The following is a 16,490-nucleotide window of genomic DNA, read 5'->3' on the forward strand; positions in this document are numbered from 1 at the left end:
GGGGTTAATTCCTCTGGAGGCAAGTGAGGTCTTTGTTTTCTCTGCAGTACTAGTTAGCTCTTAGGCTGGTGCGTGGCGTCTAGAATCAACGTAGGCACGCTCCCTGGCTATCTCTAGTTGCGTTTGTCAGGCGTAGGGCAGCGGTCAGCCCAGGTTCCATCACCCTAGAGCTCGTCCGATATTTGTTATACTTTGCTTGTCCTGTGCTATCCCTAGCCATTGGGGATTCATGACAGTTAGCTGGCACAAGGATTATCGGGAGGTGCCCCGAATCTGTTCTGTTGGACTCGTGGAAGGACTATTGTTTCGTTTATCGGGTGTGGGATTACTGGAAAGCACCTCCAGATCTGTTTCTTTACTTGGACTTATTGTGGACTTCTCGTGGACTTGAAGGACATTATGGATATTTGATGTTGTATGCTCCCTGCTTTAATAAATCTCGTTGGATCGTCCCTCGGTCTGTTGTCCCTTCTTGCTCTGCCGTACACCCCGTCACAAGGTCCTCTTCTTGTCTTCACGCTGCAGCTCTGGCGCAGGCGTACTTTGTCTGCCCTGTTGAGGTCAGAGCAAAGTACTGCAGTGTGCAGGCGCCGGGCCTCTCTGACCTTTCCCGGCACCTGCGCACTGCAGTACTTTACTCTGCTCTCAACAGGGCAGACAAAGTACGCCGAAGCCGCAGCGTGAAGACAAGAAGAGGACGTCATCGTAAGAATATGGGAGGCCCCGGACCGCAATGCCCATCAGACCGGATCGCAGCGGGACCGCCCCTGGGTGAGTATAATCTATCCTCAATTTCTCATCTTTCAGGATACATCGGGGGCTTATCTACAGCATTACAGAATGCTGTAGATAAGCCCCTGATGCCGGTGGGCTTATCTCACCTTCGATTTTGGGGGTGACAGGTTCCCTTTAATCCCTTCAGTATGGGCTATTGTAAGCCTTAAAGGAATAATCTCACTAAAATATTTCTCGCCTAGTATGTAGGATCATTGGGAACCTCATTGATCATTACAATAGGAGTACTTACCTCCCTAAATTTTCCTTACTGCACAAAAAAAGTAAGGAATATAAATAGCGCTGTGATCACACATTCACCCTGCTGTTCCATTCAGTGCCTATAGGGCTTACAGAAACAGCTGTAAAGTTCAGTGTCTGGCTGGTTTTGCTGTCCCTATAGATACTGAATAGTGGCAATATACAAATATGACCACCACTTCATCAGATTCATGACTACATATTCTAGTGGTCAATAGGTATTCCAGCAGTTGGGTGGCCCAGTGATCATACATATAGAAGGCTTTACAAGTTTACACAAAGGAAGAATACAATAAATGGAATCTTGGTAACATGCATCAAAGCCTCAATCAAGCAGATGGTAAACAAGTAAAAGCGATTATGGATCATTAGATCTGGTGACCAAATGCCCTTCATGTTAATTTCAGGTACAAAATGATCCATATCTAAAGTTTTACCATTTAAATCACTGATTATGTTTAGGAGCGCACATACAGCTCTGGCAAAAATTAAGAGACCACAGCAAAATGTTCAGTTTGTCTAATTTTTCTCCTTATAGGTATATTTTTGAATAAAATGTAATTTGCTCTTTTATTCTATAAACTTCTGACAACATGTCTCCGAATTTCCAAGCAATATATTTTGTATTTTTTTTCTGACAAAGAAAAATGGTCAAAATAAAAAAAACAGTGCTTTCAGACCTCAAATAATGCAAAGAAAACAAGTTCATAACCATTTAGAAACAATAATACTAATGTTTTAACTCAAGAAGAGTTCAGAAATCAGTATTTTGTGGAATAACCATGATTTTTAATCACAGCTTTCGTGCGTCTTGGCATGCTGTTCACCAGTTTTTCACACTGCTTCTATCGCAAAAATGTAAAGGGAATCTGTCACCTCAAAATTCGCCTATAAGCTTAGGCCTCCGGCATCAGGGGCTTATCTACAGCATTCTGCAATGCTGTAGATAAGCCCCCGATGTAACCTGAAAGAAAAGAAAAACAAGTTAGATTATACTCACCCAGGGGCGGTCCGGTCCGATGGGCATCACGGTCCGGGTGCAGCGCCTCCCATCTCCATACTATGTCGTCCTCTTCTTTGCTTCCTGCCGCGGCTCCTGCGCAAGCGTACTTTATCTGCCCTGTTGAGAGAAGAGCAAAATACTGCAGTGCGCAGGTGCTGGGAAAGGTCAGAGAGGCCCGGCGCCTGCGCACTGCAGGACTTTGAGTGAGTATAAAACAGAATGCTGTAGATAAGCCCCTGATGCCGGTGGCCGCAGCTTATAGGCAAATTTTGGGGTGACAGATTCCCTTTAACCCCTTCCCGACCTGTGACACAGCGTATGCGTCATGAAAATCTGTGCATATCCGACCTGTGACGCATATGCTCTGTCACAGAATGATCGCGTCCCTGCAGGTCGGGTGAAAGGGTTAACTCCAATTTCACCCGACCTACAGGGACAGGGGAGTGGTACTACAGCCCAGGGGGGGTGGCTTCGCCCCCCCCCCCCCCCCCGTGGCTACGATCGCTCTGATTGGCTGTTTCACTTTCAACAGACAATCAGAGCAATTTGTATTATTTCACCTATGAAAAGTGGTGAAATATTACAATCCATCCATGGCCGATGCTGCAATATCATCGGCCATGGCTGGAAACCCTGATGTGCCCCCCGCCACCGCCACCGATCTCCTCCCCAGTCCTCCTTTCTGTCCCATACTCCCCTCCGTCCTCCTGTCCGCTCCCTCCGTGCTCCGATCCACCCCCTCGTACTCCGATCCACCCCCCTGTGCTCCGATCCCACCCCCTCATACTTACCGAGCCTCCCAGTGTCTGTCCGTCTTCTCCATGGGCGCCGCCATCTTCCAAAATGGCAGGCGCCAAATCGGCCGGCCAGCAGATTCGTTCCAGGTACATTTTGATCACTGTGATAGGTTTTATCTCAGTGATCAAAATAAAAAAAAATAGTAAATGAACCCCCACCTTTATCACCCCCATAGGTAGGGACAATAATAAAATAAAGAAAATATATATATATATTTTTCTCCACTAGGGTTAGGGCTAGAATTAGGGTTAGAACTAGGGTTAGGGTTAGAATTAGGCTATGTGCACACAGTGCGGATTTGGCTGCGGATCCGCAGAGGATTGGCCGCTGCGGATTCATAGCAGTTTTCCATCAGGTTTACAGTACCACGTAAACCTATGGAAAACCAAATCCGCTGTGCCCATGGTGCGGAAAATACCACGTGGAAACGCTGTTGTATTTTCCGCAGCATGTCAATTCTTTGTGCGGATTCTGCAGCGTTTTACACCTGTTCTTCATTAGGAATCGGCAGGTGAAATCTGCACAAAAAACACTGGAAATCCGCAGTAAATCCACAGGTAAAACGCAGTGCCTTTTACCTGCGGATTTTTCAAAAATGGTGCGGAAAAATCTCCACTGAATCCGCAACGTGGGCACATAGCCTTAGGGTTAGGGTTGGAATTAGGGCTAGGGTTGGAAACAGGGTTAAGATTAGGCTCGTGGTTAGGGTTATGGTTAGAGTTAGGGGTATGTTGGTGTTAGGGTTGTGGTTAGGGTTGGGATTAGGGTTAGGGTTGGGATTAGGGGTGTGTTGGGGTTAGGGTTGTGGTTAGGGGTGTGTTGGGGTTAGTGTTGGAGTTAGAATTGAGGGGTTTCCACTTTTTAGGCACATCAGGGGTCTCTAAACGCAACATGGCGCCACCATTGATTCCAGCCAATCTTGCGTTCAAAAAGTCAAATGGTGCTCCCTCTCTTCCGAGCCCCAACGTGCGCCCAACCTGTGGTTTACCCCTACATATGGGGTACCAGCATACTCAGGACAAACTGGGCAACAATTATTGGGGTCCAATTTCTCCTGTTACCCTTATGAAAATAAAAAATTGCTTGCTAAAACATAATTTTTGAGGAATGAAAAATTATTTTTTATTTTCACGGCTCTGCGTTATAAACTTCTGTGAAGCCCTTGGGGGTTCAAAGTGCTCACCACACATCTAGATAAGTTCCTTGGGGGGGTCTAGTTTCCAAAATGGGGTCACTTGTGGGGGGTTTCTACTGTTTAGGCACATCAGGGGCTCTGCAAATGCAACATGACGCCCGCAGACCATTCCATCAAAGTCTGCATTTCAAAAGTCACTACTTCACTTCCGAGCCCCAACGTGTGCCCAAACAGTAGTTTACCCCCACATATGGGGTATCAGCGTACTCAGGACAAACTGGACAACAACTTTTGTGGTCCAATTTCTCCTGCTACCCTTGTAAAACTAAAAAATTGCTTGCTAAAACATCATTTTTGAGGAAAGAAAAATTATTTTTTATTTTCACAGCTCTGCGTTATAAACTTCTGTGAAGCACTTGGGGGTTTAAAGTGGTCACTGCACATCTAGATTAGTTCCATGGGAGGTCTAGTTTCCATAATGGGGTCACATGTGGGGGAGCTTCAATGTTTAGGCACACAGGGGCTCTCCAAACACGACATGGTGTCCGCTAACGATTGGAGCTAATTTTTCATTCAAAAACTCAAATGGCGCTCCTTCCCTTCTGAGCCCTGCCGTGTGCCCAAACAGTGGTTTACCCCCACATATGGGGTATCAGCGTACTCAGGACAAACTGGACAACAACTTTTGGGGTCCAATTTCTCCTGCAACCCTTGTAAAACTAAAAAATTGCTTGCTAAAACATCATTTTTGAGGAAAGAAAAATTATTTTTTATTTTCACAGCTCTGCGTTATAAACTTCTGTGAAGCACTTGGGGGTTTAAAGTGGTCACTGCACATCTAGATTAGTTCCATGGGAGGTCTAGTTTCCAAAATGGGGTCACATGTGGGGGAGCTTCAATGTTTAGGCACACAGGGGCTCTCCAAACGCGACATGGTGTCCGCTAACGATTGGAGCTAATTTTTCATTCAAAAACTCAAATGGCGCTCCTTCCCTTCTGAGCCCTGCCGTGTGCCCAAACAGTGGTTTACCCCCACATGTGAGGTATCAGTGTACTCAGGAGAAATTGCCCAATACATTTTAGGATCCATTTTATCCTGTTGCCCATGTGGAAATGAACAAATTGAGGCTAAAAGAATTTTTTTGTGAAAAAAATTTGTGAAGCACCTGGGGGTTCAAAGTGCTCACTATGCATCTAGATAACCTCTTTGGGGGGTCTAGTTTCCAAAATGGGGTCACTTGTGGGGGAGCTCCAATGTTTAGGCACACAGGGGCTCTCCAAACGCGACATGTTGTCCGCTAAAGATTGGAGCCAATTTTTCATTGAAAAAGTCAAATGGCGCTCCTTCCCTTCCGAGCCCTGTCGTGCGCCCAAACAGTGGTTTCCCCCCCACATATGGGGTATCGGCGTACTCAGGACAAATCTTTTTACCCTTGGGAAAATAAAAAAATTGTTGCTAAAAGATCATTTTTGTGACTAAAAAATTAAATGTTCATTTTTTCCTTCCATGTTGCTTCTGCTGCTGTGAAGCACTTGAAGGGTTAATAAACTTCTTGTATGTGTTTTTGAGTACCTTGAGGGATGCAGTTTTTAGAATGGTGTCACTTTTGGGTATTTTCAGCCATATAGACCCCTCAAACTGACTTCAAATGTGAGGTGGTCCCTAAAAAAATGGTCTTGTAAATTTTGTTGTAAAAATGAGAAATTGCTGGTCAAATTTTAACCCTTATAACTTCCTAGCAAAAAAAAAATTTGTTTCCAAAATTGTGCTGATGTAAAGTAGACATGTGGGTAATGTTATTTATTAACTATTTTGTGTCACATAACTCTCTTGTTTAACAAAATAAAAATTCAAAATTTGAAAATTGCGAAATTTTCAAAATTTTTGCCAAATTTCCATTTTTTTCACAAACGCAAAAATTATCAACCTAAATATACCACTAACATGAAGCCCAATATGTCACGAAAAAACAGTCTCAGAACCGCTAGGATCCGTTGAAGCATTCCTGAGTTATTACCTCATAAAAGGACACTGGTCAAAATTGCAAACAATGGCCAGGTCATTAAGGTCAAAATAGGCTGAATCATGAAGGGGTTAAGCAGTTCTTCTTTGTTTGATGGCTTGTGACTATCCATCATCCTTTTGATTACATTCCAGAAGTTTTCAATGGGGTTCAGGTTTGGAGATTGGGCTGCCAATGACAGGGTTTTGAGATGGTGGTCTCTTCATTTTTGCCAGAGCTGTATGTTTAAAAAAATTTACTTTCTACCAATAATATTAACCTGTTAGTGACAGCCAATTTACAGATTAATGACAAGGCCAATTTTTACAATTCTGACCACTGTCACTTTATGAGGTTACTAGCTGTTTCCAGCCAGCTAACTCTCGGCACGCTCATTGCTATCTAATTAACGCTGCTGGTGATTAAACTAAATTAAATAATGACAACAATCCTACGATTTAGTCGATATTGTGGTTGTCGATCAGCTACTGCATCGTTGTCCGGATTTTCCCGCGGCCTGTGAGATGGACCTGGCGACTCTTCTTGGCTCATTTTGTTTTGGAGAATGCGGATGCAATTAAATGTACGTTTACCTTGGTTGAATTACATAGAAAGGAAGTGCTGCATGGGGTAAAGTGGGGGGGCAGAGCCTTATGTGGTAATGTGTGGGGATGGAGCCTCGTGTGGTAATGTGTGGGGACGGAGCCTCATGTGGTAATGTGGGGGGTCTGAGCCTCGTGTGGTAATGTGGGGGAACGGAGCCTCGTGTGGTACTGTGTGGGGACAGACACGCGTGGTAATGTGTGGGGACGGAGCCTCGTGTGGGGACAGAGCCTTATGTGGTAATGTGTGGGGATGGAGCCTCGTGTGGTAATGTGTGGGGACGGAGCCTCGTGTGGTAATGTGTGGGGACAGAGCCTTGTGTGGTTATGTGGGGGGACGGAGCCTCGTGTGGTAATGTGTGGGGACAGAGCCTCGTGTGGTAATGTTTGGGGATGCAGCCTTGTGTGGTAATGTGTGGGGATGGAGCCTCGTGTGGTAATGTGAGGGGACGGAGCCTCATGTGGTAATGTGTGGGGACGGAGCCTCGTGTGGTAATGTGGGGGGCGGGATTATGTGTGGTAATGTAGGGGGTGGGATTATGTGTGGTGATGTGGTGGGGGGCGGGATTATGTGTGGTGATGTGGTGGGGGACGGGATTATGTGTGGTGATGTGGTGGTGGGCGGGATTATGTGTGGTGATGTGGGGGGAGGGATTGTGTGGTGATGTGGTGGGGGGCGGGATTATGTGTGGTGATGTGGTGGGGGGCAGGATTATGTGTGGTAATGTGGTGGGGGGCGGGATTATGTGTGGTAATGTGGTGGGGGGCGGGATTATGTGTGGTAATGTGGTGGGGGGCGGGATTATGTGTGGTGATGTGGTGGGGGGCAGGATTATGTGTGGTAATGTGGTGGGGGGCGGGATTATGTGTGGTAATGTGGGGGGAGGGATTGTGTGGTGATGTGGTGGGGGGCGGGATTATGTGTGGTGATGTGGTGGGGGGCAGGATTATGTGTGGTAATGTGGTGGGGGGCGGGATTATGTGTGGTGATGTGGGGGGAGGGATTGTGTGGTGATGTGGTGGGGGGCGGGATTATGTGTGGTGATGTGGTGGGGGGCAGGATTATGTGTGGTAATGTGGTGGGGGGCGGGATTATGTGTGGTAATGTGGTGGGGGCGGGATTATGTGTGGTGATGTGGTGGGGGGCAGGATTATGTGTGGTAATGTGGTGGGGGGCGGGATTATGTGTGGTAATGTGGTGGGGGGCGGGATTATGTGTGGTGGGGGTGGGATTATGTGTGGTGATGTGGTGGGGGGCGGGATTATGTGTGGTAGTGTGGTGGGGGGCGGGATTATCTGTTGTAATGTGGTGGGGCGGGATTGTGTGTGGTAATGTGGTGGGGCGGGATTATCTGTGGTAATGTGGTGGGGCTGGATTATCTGTGGTAATGTGGTGGGGGGCGGGATTATGTGTGGTAATGTGGTAATGTGGTGGGAGGCAGTATTATCTGTGGTAATGTGGTGAGGGGCGGAATTATGTGTGGTAATGTGGTGGGGGCGGGATTATGTGTGGTAATGTGGTGGGGGGGTGGGATTATCTGTGGTAATGTGGTGGGGGGCGGGATTCTGTGTGGTAATGTGGTGGAGGGCTGGATTATGTGTGGTAATGTGGTGGGGGCGGGATTATCTGTGGTAATGTGGTGACGGGGTGTGATTATGTGTGGTAATGTGGTGGGGGGGTGATTATGTGTGGTAATGTGGTGGGATTATGTGTGGTGACATGGTGCGGATTGTGTGTGGTAATGCGGTGGGGGGTGGGATTATCTGTAGTAATGTGGTGGGGGGCAGGATTATCTGTAGTATTGTGGTGGGGGATGGTATTATGTGTGATGATGTGCAGGATTATGTGTGATGATGTGGTGGGCGGGATTGTGTGTGGTGGGGGGGCGGGATTGTGTGTGGTGGGGGGCGGGATTGTGTGGGGTAATGTGGTGGAGGGCGGGATTGTGGTAATGTGGTGGGGGGCGGCATTGTGTGTGGTAATGTGGCGGGGGCGGTATTGTGTGTGGTAATGCGGTGGGGGGTGGGATTATCTGTGGTAATGTGCTGGGGGGAGGGATTATGTGTGATGATGTGGTGGGCGGGACTATGTGTGATGATGTGGTGGGGGGGCGGAATTGTGTGTGGTAATGTACTGGGGGGCGGGATTGTGTGGTAATGTGGTGGGGGGCAGGATTGTGTGTGGTAATGTGGTGGGGGGGCGGGATTGTCTGGTAATGTGGTGGGGGGCAGGATTGTGTGTGGTAATGTGGGGGGCAGGATTGTGTGTGGTAATGTGGTGGGGGCAGGATTGTGTGTGGTAATGTGGGGGGCGGGATTGTGTCTGGTAATGTGGTGGGGGCAGGATTGTGTCTGGTAATGTGGTGGGGGGCAGGATTGTGTGTGGTAATGTGGTGGGGGCAGGATTGTGTGTGGTAATGTGGTGGGGGCGGGATTGTGTGTGGTAATGTGGTGGGGGGTGGAGCTACTGTGCAGGGGGCGGGATTAGCGAGTAATCACGATGCCTCATATATATAGATAACCCTGGAACGCTTTAACGGATCCCGCTGATTCGGAGAATGTTTTTTCATAACATATTCTACTTCATGTTAGTGGTAAAATTTCCTCAATATGACTTGCATTTATTTATGAAAAAACGGAAATATAGCAAACAAAATTAAATTTTAATTTTTATCCCCTTAAATTGGAGAGATATGTCACACAAAATACTTAATAAATAACATTTCCCACATGTCAACTTTACATCAGCACAATTTTGGAAACACATTTTTTTGTTAGGACGTTATAAGGGTTAAAAGTTGACCAGCGATTTCTCATTTTTACAACAAGATTTACAAAACCATTTTTTTTGGGACCACCTCGCATTTGAAGTCACTTTGAGGGGTCTATATGGCAGAAAATACCCAAAAGTGACACCATTCTAAAAACTGCACCCCCCTCAAGCTGATCAAAACCACATTCAAGAAGTTTATTAACCCTTTACGTGCTTCACAGGAACTGAAGCAATGTGAAAGGAAAAAATTAACATTTAACTTTTTTCACAATTTTTTTTTACTTCTGAACAATTTTTTTTTTTATTTTCACAAGTGTAAAAAGAGAAAATAAACCACAAAATTTGTTGTGCAATTTCTCCTGAATACGCCGATACCCCATATGTTGGGGTAAACCACTGTTTAGGTGCATGGCAGAGCTCAGAAGGGAAGGAGCGCCGTTTGACTTTTTCAATGCAGAATTGGCTGGAATTGAGATCAGACGCCATGTCACGTTTGAAGAGCCCCTGATGTGCCTAAACAGTGGAAACCCCACACAAGTGACACCATTTTGGAGATTAGACCCCCTAAGGAACTTATCTAGATGTGTGGTGAGCTGAGCACTTTGAACCCCCAAGTGCTTCACAGAAGTTTATAACATAGAGCCGTAAAAATAAAAAATCATATTTTTTTCCCAAAAATGATCTTTTCGCCCCCAATTTTTTATTTTCCCAAGGGTAGCAAGAGAAATTGGACCCCAAAAGTTGTTGTGCAATTTGTCTTGAGTATGCTGATACCCCATATGTGGGGGTAAACCTCTGTTTGGGTGCACGGCAGAGCTCGGAAGTGAAGGAGCGCCGTTTGACTTTTTAATGTTAAAATTGTGAGAGCAGATGCCATGTCCGGTTTGGAGATGTGCCCAACAGCAGAAACCCCCGACAACTGACCCCATTTTGGAAACTACGCCTCTCAAAGATTTTATCCAGGGGTATAATGAGCAATTTGAACCTACAGGTACGACACAGAATTTGATAACATTAGGTCGTCATATTGAAAAAGTTCATTTTTTTCACAAAAATCTTGTTTTAGGCCTGAATTTCTCACTTTTGTCAGAAATTACACCAAAAAGTGGACCCCACAATTTGTTATCCACTTTATTATGAGTGTGGTGATATCCCATATGTAGTCAAAACATTCTGTTTGGACAAACGGCAGGGCTCGGACAGAAAGGGGCACAATGTGACAAATTTAGCTTTATTTGAAATACATTGTCATACTGGCAGAGCCTGTGTGGTTCAAGAGCAACAGAAATGACCCCTAAAAGTCTTTTTTATAAATTGTACCCTCTAATCTATTTATCTAGGGAGGAAGTAAGTAGTTTGATGCCACCATTTTTTATGCAGTTGATGCAACATACGTTTGAAAATGTACAAATTGCATTTTTTTAACTCTCTCTTTTATGGTTCTTTTTATACATTCTGAGGAACACATCTCAAATTTTATTGCACTAGTTTTTATGTGTTCAGAAATATATCCAATATGGCACCAATGTGAGTACTGGACACACAGCTGTCCCTATAATAGATGGCACACAATTTGATCTTTAGGGTAAAATTGAAGATACAACGTCCTTTTAGCTCCATCAATCCCTATATGAGAGACGAATGTGCCAGTAGACGTGGTGCACCATAGCAAGCTCCCACCCGCCAAGGTCACAACCGCTATATGCACAAAACAACCAGTTCTCTATAGAAAATATTGTCTGGTACCAGAGGTTCGGCAAGAACCATAAAGTAAAGCCCATAGTGTCTAAGTACTGAACTTCCTAATTTTTAGAAATCCTCCAATAAAATGATCATGCCCGTATCACCAACATAAATATAAGTAATATAAATGGAAGCCAAAGTTTTGTGTAGCAAGACAGTCGTACAAACAGTCAAAGTTAGATAAATGTTCAAAAATGTTTGTGAGAAATCAAGTCCTAGAATTAATTTTCAGATGGCCTGACTTTTCAGCAACATTTGTGAGGTCCACACTCTGGAATCTATAGACGTGGGTAAATGGATGAGAATTTGATGGAATAGTAGTTTGGTATGTGATTGATCAAGTCCTAGAATTAATTTTCGGATGACCTGACTTTTCAAGAATATTTGTAGGATCCACACTCTGGAGTCTATAGACGTGAGTAAATGGATGAGAATTTGTTGGAATAGTAGTTTGGTATGTGATTGATCAAGTCCTAGAATTAATTTTCAGATGACCTGACTTTTCAATAACATTTGTGGGTCCACAATCTGGGGTGTGCAGACGTGGGTATGTGGATGAGAATTTGTTGTAATAGTAGCTTGGTATGGGATTGATCAAGTCCTGGAATTGTGAAATGGGGTAAAATGGGATCTACTAATGAAAATATTCTTTATTAATTGTTCCAAATTACTCTATTGGGGCCACTAAGCAGAAAATAAAAATTATGAAACAAGCAAAAACTAATAATTACAGGTGGTATGGTAGGTCTCAAAACAGGGGGAGATACAAAGGCCTGGTTGGGATGGGCATGTGGGTCAATATTACCGGGAATCACTCCATCTGCCGTGCTTCCTGCAAACCTGGCATCTTTTTTGAGTGATAGGGACAGTGTGAGGAAAATGTGCTCTGCAAGTCTCCGGGAATCCTCAGAGTCGAAGGCTTCCCCTGATGCCATTGACACAAACATGAGGCCCTCTACATTTTTTCCTGAAATTGCAGGACCATAAGTGGTCCTTGGGACTTTTTAAACAGGACAAAGTTGTTGTATGTGGCAGTTTGAAAAAGGTAGATTGCCACCTTTTGAACCAGGCCCTTGCCTTTCGCTTGACCAGGTATGGTTGCAGAACCTGGTTTGACAAGTCAATGCCACCCATATATTTGTTATAGTCCGTGATGCAGACCGGTTTTCCTTGCCCCTGGTGGCACCCCTCTCTCTGACTGTCACAGTGGTGTCGGCATGCAGTGTGGGCAGCATGTAGACGTTTTTCCTGTCATTCCACTTCACTGCAAGAAGTTGGTCACTTGGAATTGAGAATGATGCCCCCTCTCCAAACGTATGGACATCAACTGTGACGGAAACCCCACTCTGTTTTTCCTGACAGTCCCACAGGCCCCTATATTTGCAGTGTGGAGGTATTTATATAGGAGTATGCTTGTGTAATAGTTGTCCATATACACATGGTACCCTTGATGGAGAAAGGGTGTCATTAGCTCCCAGACAATTTTGCCTAGGATGCCAATTGTCTGAGGGCAGTTTGGGGGGGTTATTTGGCAGTGCCTATCTTCATAAATTAGGAAGGTAGAAGTGTACCCTGATGAACTCTTGCAAGTTTTGTATAATTTTATGCCTTACTTGGCACACTTGGAGGGGATAAATTGGCGGAATGACAGACGGCCCTTGTAGCTCATCAAGGACTCGTCGACTGCCACATTTTTCTCTTGGGTATAGAAATTTAGAAATGAAGTTTGTAGAAGGGAAATTAGGGGTCTCAATTTATTTAGCTGATCATAGTTGCGGTCAGTTCTTGGGTGGGGCTTGGGAATTGTCACTGAAGTGGAGGAATCTCATCAGGGCTTCGTAACGGATTTACGGCTACAAATACAGGGGACAGCTTTTGTTGCCCAGTAAGAGCGGAGTGTGTTTTTTTTTTTACTAAACCCATATTCAGGGTAAGGCCTATTTTTTTTTTATTTCGGGGACATTTGAGAGGATCCAGGAATGGGAATGAAAGGTAGTGGGTTTTTGGGAAATGTATTGTCGGGCATATAGGTTTGTTTGGTGGGCAATTAATTGTAGGACTTCGGGGCTAATGAAAATTTGGAAAAAATCAATGGGGGTAAAATTGGCAACATCTATTCTTATCCCAGGGACTGTAGAAAAAGGGGGATTTGAGGGGAAAATGAGGTGTAATTATACCACAGCGGTGGGGGACTGCGGTACTTGGGCCTGCCTCTGAAGCATCAGCCGTGATGACCGACTCCACTACCATCATGGAGGAAGAGTCATCTTCACTGTCTGAAAGCTGCTCAGCTTCAGGGGCAGAATCTGTTTCACTGTCGGAGCAAAGCAGGCTGAAATTTTATTTATTTCCCTGCCTAAAGAAAAACTAACACTAATCTAACTCTAGTATTTTTTTTCCTGCTAACCCTAATATGTGTAACCATAACCCTAAAAAATTATAAAAAAAAAAAAATTTAAAAAATAATAATTTAAAAAAAAAAGTTTTTTTTTTTATAACCCTCTGACAATCATGCAGGCATTACGGAGAATGGGGGTGGGTAAATAGGATGCTTGCGGATGCAGAAATGATGTTTTATGACTCTGACAGGGCAAGGCACTTCAACTGTAATCTATCTCTCTTCTCTTCCAGAACAACTACAAGGAGAGAAGAGAGAGGTACAGCCCAAGTGCTGCCGTATTAATCAAATATTGGGGTTTTTGATCACTGTGATAGGGTGTATAAGGCCGGCGTCACACTGGCGAGTTTTACGGACGTAAGAGTGCAGAAATTACGTCCGTAAAACTCGCAAAATAAACGGCACAATTATTCTCAATGGGGCTGCTCCTATCAGCTGTATATTACGGTTCAGTATTATACGGCTTTCTACGGCCGTACAAAATCGCAGCATGCTGCGTTTGTCAGCGTATTGCGCAAAAAAATCGCCAATGAAAGTCTATGGGGGCGAGAAAAATACGGATTACACACGGACCAGCAGTGTGACTTGCGAGAAAAACGCAGCGGTGTTAGTGAAAAGTCGGTAATTCAATTGCCGGCTTTTCATTTCTCCTGTACAAACCCGACAGGATATGAGACATGGTTTACATATAGTAAACCATCTCATATCCCCTTTTTTTTTGGCATATTCCACACTACTAATGTTAGTAGTGTGTATGTGCAAAATTTCAGCGCTGTAGCTGCTAAAATAAAGGGTTAAATGGCGGAAAAAATTGGCGTGGGCTCCCGCACAATTTGCTCCGCCAGAGTGGTAAAGCCAGTGACTGAGGGCAGATATTAATAGCCTAGAGAGGGTCCATGGTTATTGGCCCCCCCTGGCTACAAACATCTGCCCCCAGCCACCCCAGAAAAGGCACATCTGGAAGATGTGCCTATTCTGGCACTTGGCACTCTCTTCCCACTCCCGTGTAGCGGTGGGATATGGGGTAATGAAGGGTTAATGTCACCTTGCTATTGTAAGGTGACAGTAAGCCAGATTAATAACGGAGAGGCGTCAATTATGACACCTATCCATTATTAATCCAATTGTTTGAAAGGGTTAAAAAACCACACACATTATTAAAAAGTATTTTAATGAAATAAACACACAGGTTGTTGTAATAATTTATTGCTCTCTCAATCCATTTCCAGGCCCTCGCTTGGCAAAATAATAAACACACAATATACATACCTTCTGATGTCCGATCACATCCAACGAGGTAATCCATCTGAAGGGGTTAACTAATATTACAGGCACGAGCTGCGATAAACCACTCGCTCGTGTCTGTAATCCCCCGGGTGCTGAAAGGAAAGCTGGATCTGTACTTACATTGAGTCACGGTGATGCGCCCCTGCTGGATGTTCTCATGAACTGCAGCCTGGGAACTTTTTCCCACGCTCCAGGTCATATGAGGACATCCACCAGGGGGCGCATCACCGCGACTGAAGGAAATGTAGGTCAATGACCTACATTTCATTCATTCGCCGGGGAATTACAAGCACGAGCACACCGCTGCATTAGCAGGGCTCCTGCTTGTAAATTATTTTAACCCCTTCAGATGGATTACTTCGTGGGACGTGACGGTTCAGCTGAGGGTATGTATCTTGTGCGTTTATTATTTTGCCAAGCGAGGGCCTGGAAATGGATTGAGAGAGCAATAAATTATTACAACAACCGCTGTGTTTATTTCATTAAAATACTTTTAAATCATGTGTGTGTTTTTTAACCCTTTCAAACAATTGGATTAATAATGGATAGGTGTCATAATTGACGCCTCTCCATTATTAATCTGGCTTAATGTCACCTTACAATAGCAAGGTGGCATTAACCCTTCATTACCCCATATCCCACCGCTACAGGGAGTGGGAAGAGAGTGGCCAAGTGCCAGAATAGGCGCATCTTCCAGATGTGCCTTTTCTGGGGTGGCTGGGGGCAGATGTTTTTAGCCACGGGGGGTCCAATAACCATGGACCCTCTCCTGGCTATTAATATCTGCCCTCAGTCACTGGCTTTACCATTCTGGCGGAGAAAATTGCGCGGGAGCCCACGCCAATTTTTTCCGCCATTTAACCCTTTATTTTAGCAGCTACAGCGCTGAAATTTTGCACATACACACTACTAACATTAGTAATGTGGAATATGCAAAAAAAAGGGGATATGAGATGGTTTACTATATGTAAACCATGTCTCATATCCTGTCGGGTTTGTGCAGGAGAAATGAAAAGCCGGCAATTGAATTACCGGCTGTTCACAGATATCGCGCTGAAGTAAATATAAATACAGACTATATATATATGTGTCTCAATGACACATATATATATATATATATATATATATATATATATATATATATATATATATATATATATATATATATATATATATATATATATATATATATACACTGTATATATGTTTTCCCTAACATTTGAGCACATAAATCCATTAGATGTCGGTTTTGCAAGCCTGTGCGAAAATCTCGCAGTACGGATGCCATACGGATTACATACGGAGGATGCCATGCGCAAAATACGCTGACACACCCTGACTACGGATCAATATTTTGGGAACATTTCTCCGTATTACGGCCGTAGTACGGCCGTATAATACGTGGCGTATTGTCTTACGCCAAGTGTGACGCCGGCCTTAGGCTACTTTCACACTTCCATCTTTTCAGATCCGTTGCAATGCGTCGTTTTGGGAAAAAAACGGATCCTGCAAATGAGCCCGCAGGATCCGTTTTTTTCCCATAGACTTGTATTAGCGACGGATGGCCACACGTCGCATCCGTCGTGAGACGGATCCGTCGTGTTTTGGCGGACCGTCGTCTGGAAAAAACGTTCAATGTAACGTTATTTGTCTGCGTCGAAAAAACGTACAGTGACGGATCCTGCGGCGTCCGTCGTTGGCTAGAATGGAAGC

At 44.7% G+C, this 16,490-nt stretch overlaps 1 protein-coding gene and 1 long non-coding RNA gene across 5 annotated transcripts in view; one reads left to right on the top strand and one right to left on the bottom strand.

Moving 5' to 3' along the window:
• SLC29A4 (solute carrier family 29 member 4) overlaps nt 1-16,490 on the bottom strand; it is an 831,354-nt gene that overhangs the window by 602,950 nt on the left and 211,914 nt on the right. The window lies entirely within an intron of this gene.
• The window catches only part of LOC143786326 (uncharacterized), a 339,456-nt gene that overhangs the window by 239,892 nt on the left and 83,074 nt on the right, over nt 1-16,490 (top strand). The gene's annotated exons all lie outside the window — the stretch shown is intronic.

This window comes from Ranitomeya variabilis, chromosome 7, assembly GCF_051348905.1.
Source record: "Ranitomeya variabilis isolate aRanVar5 chromosome 7, aRanVar5.hap1, whole genome shotgun sequence".
NCBI classification, from domain to species: Eukaryota; Metazoa; Chordata; class Amphibia; order Anura; family Dendrobatidae; genus Ranitomeya; species Ranitomeya variabilis.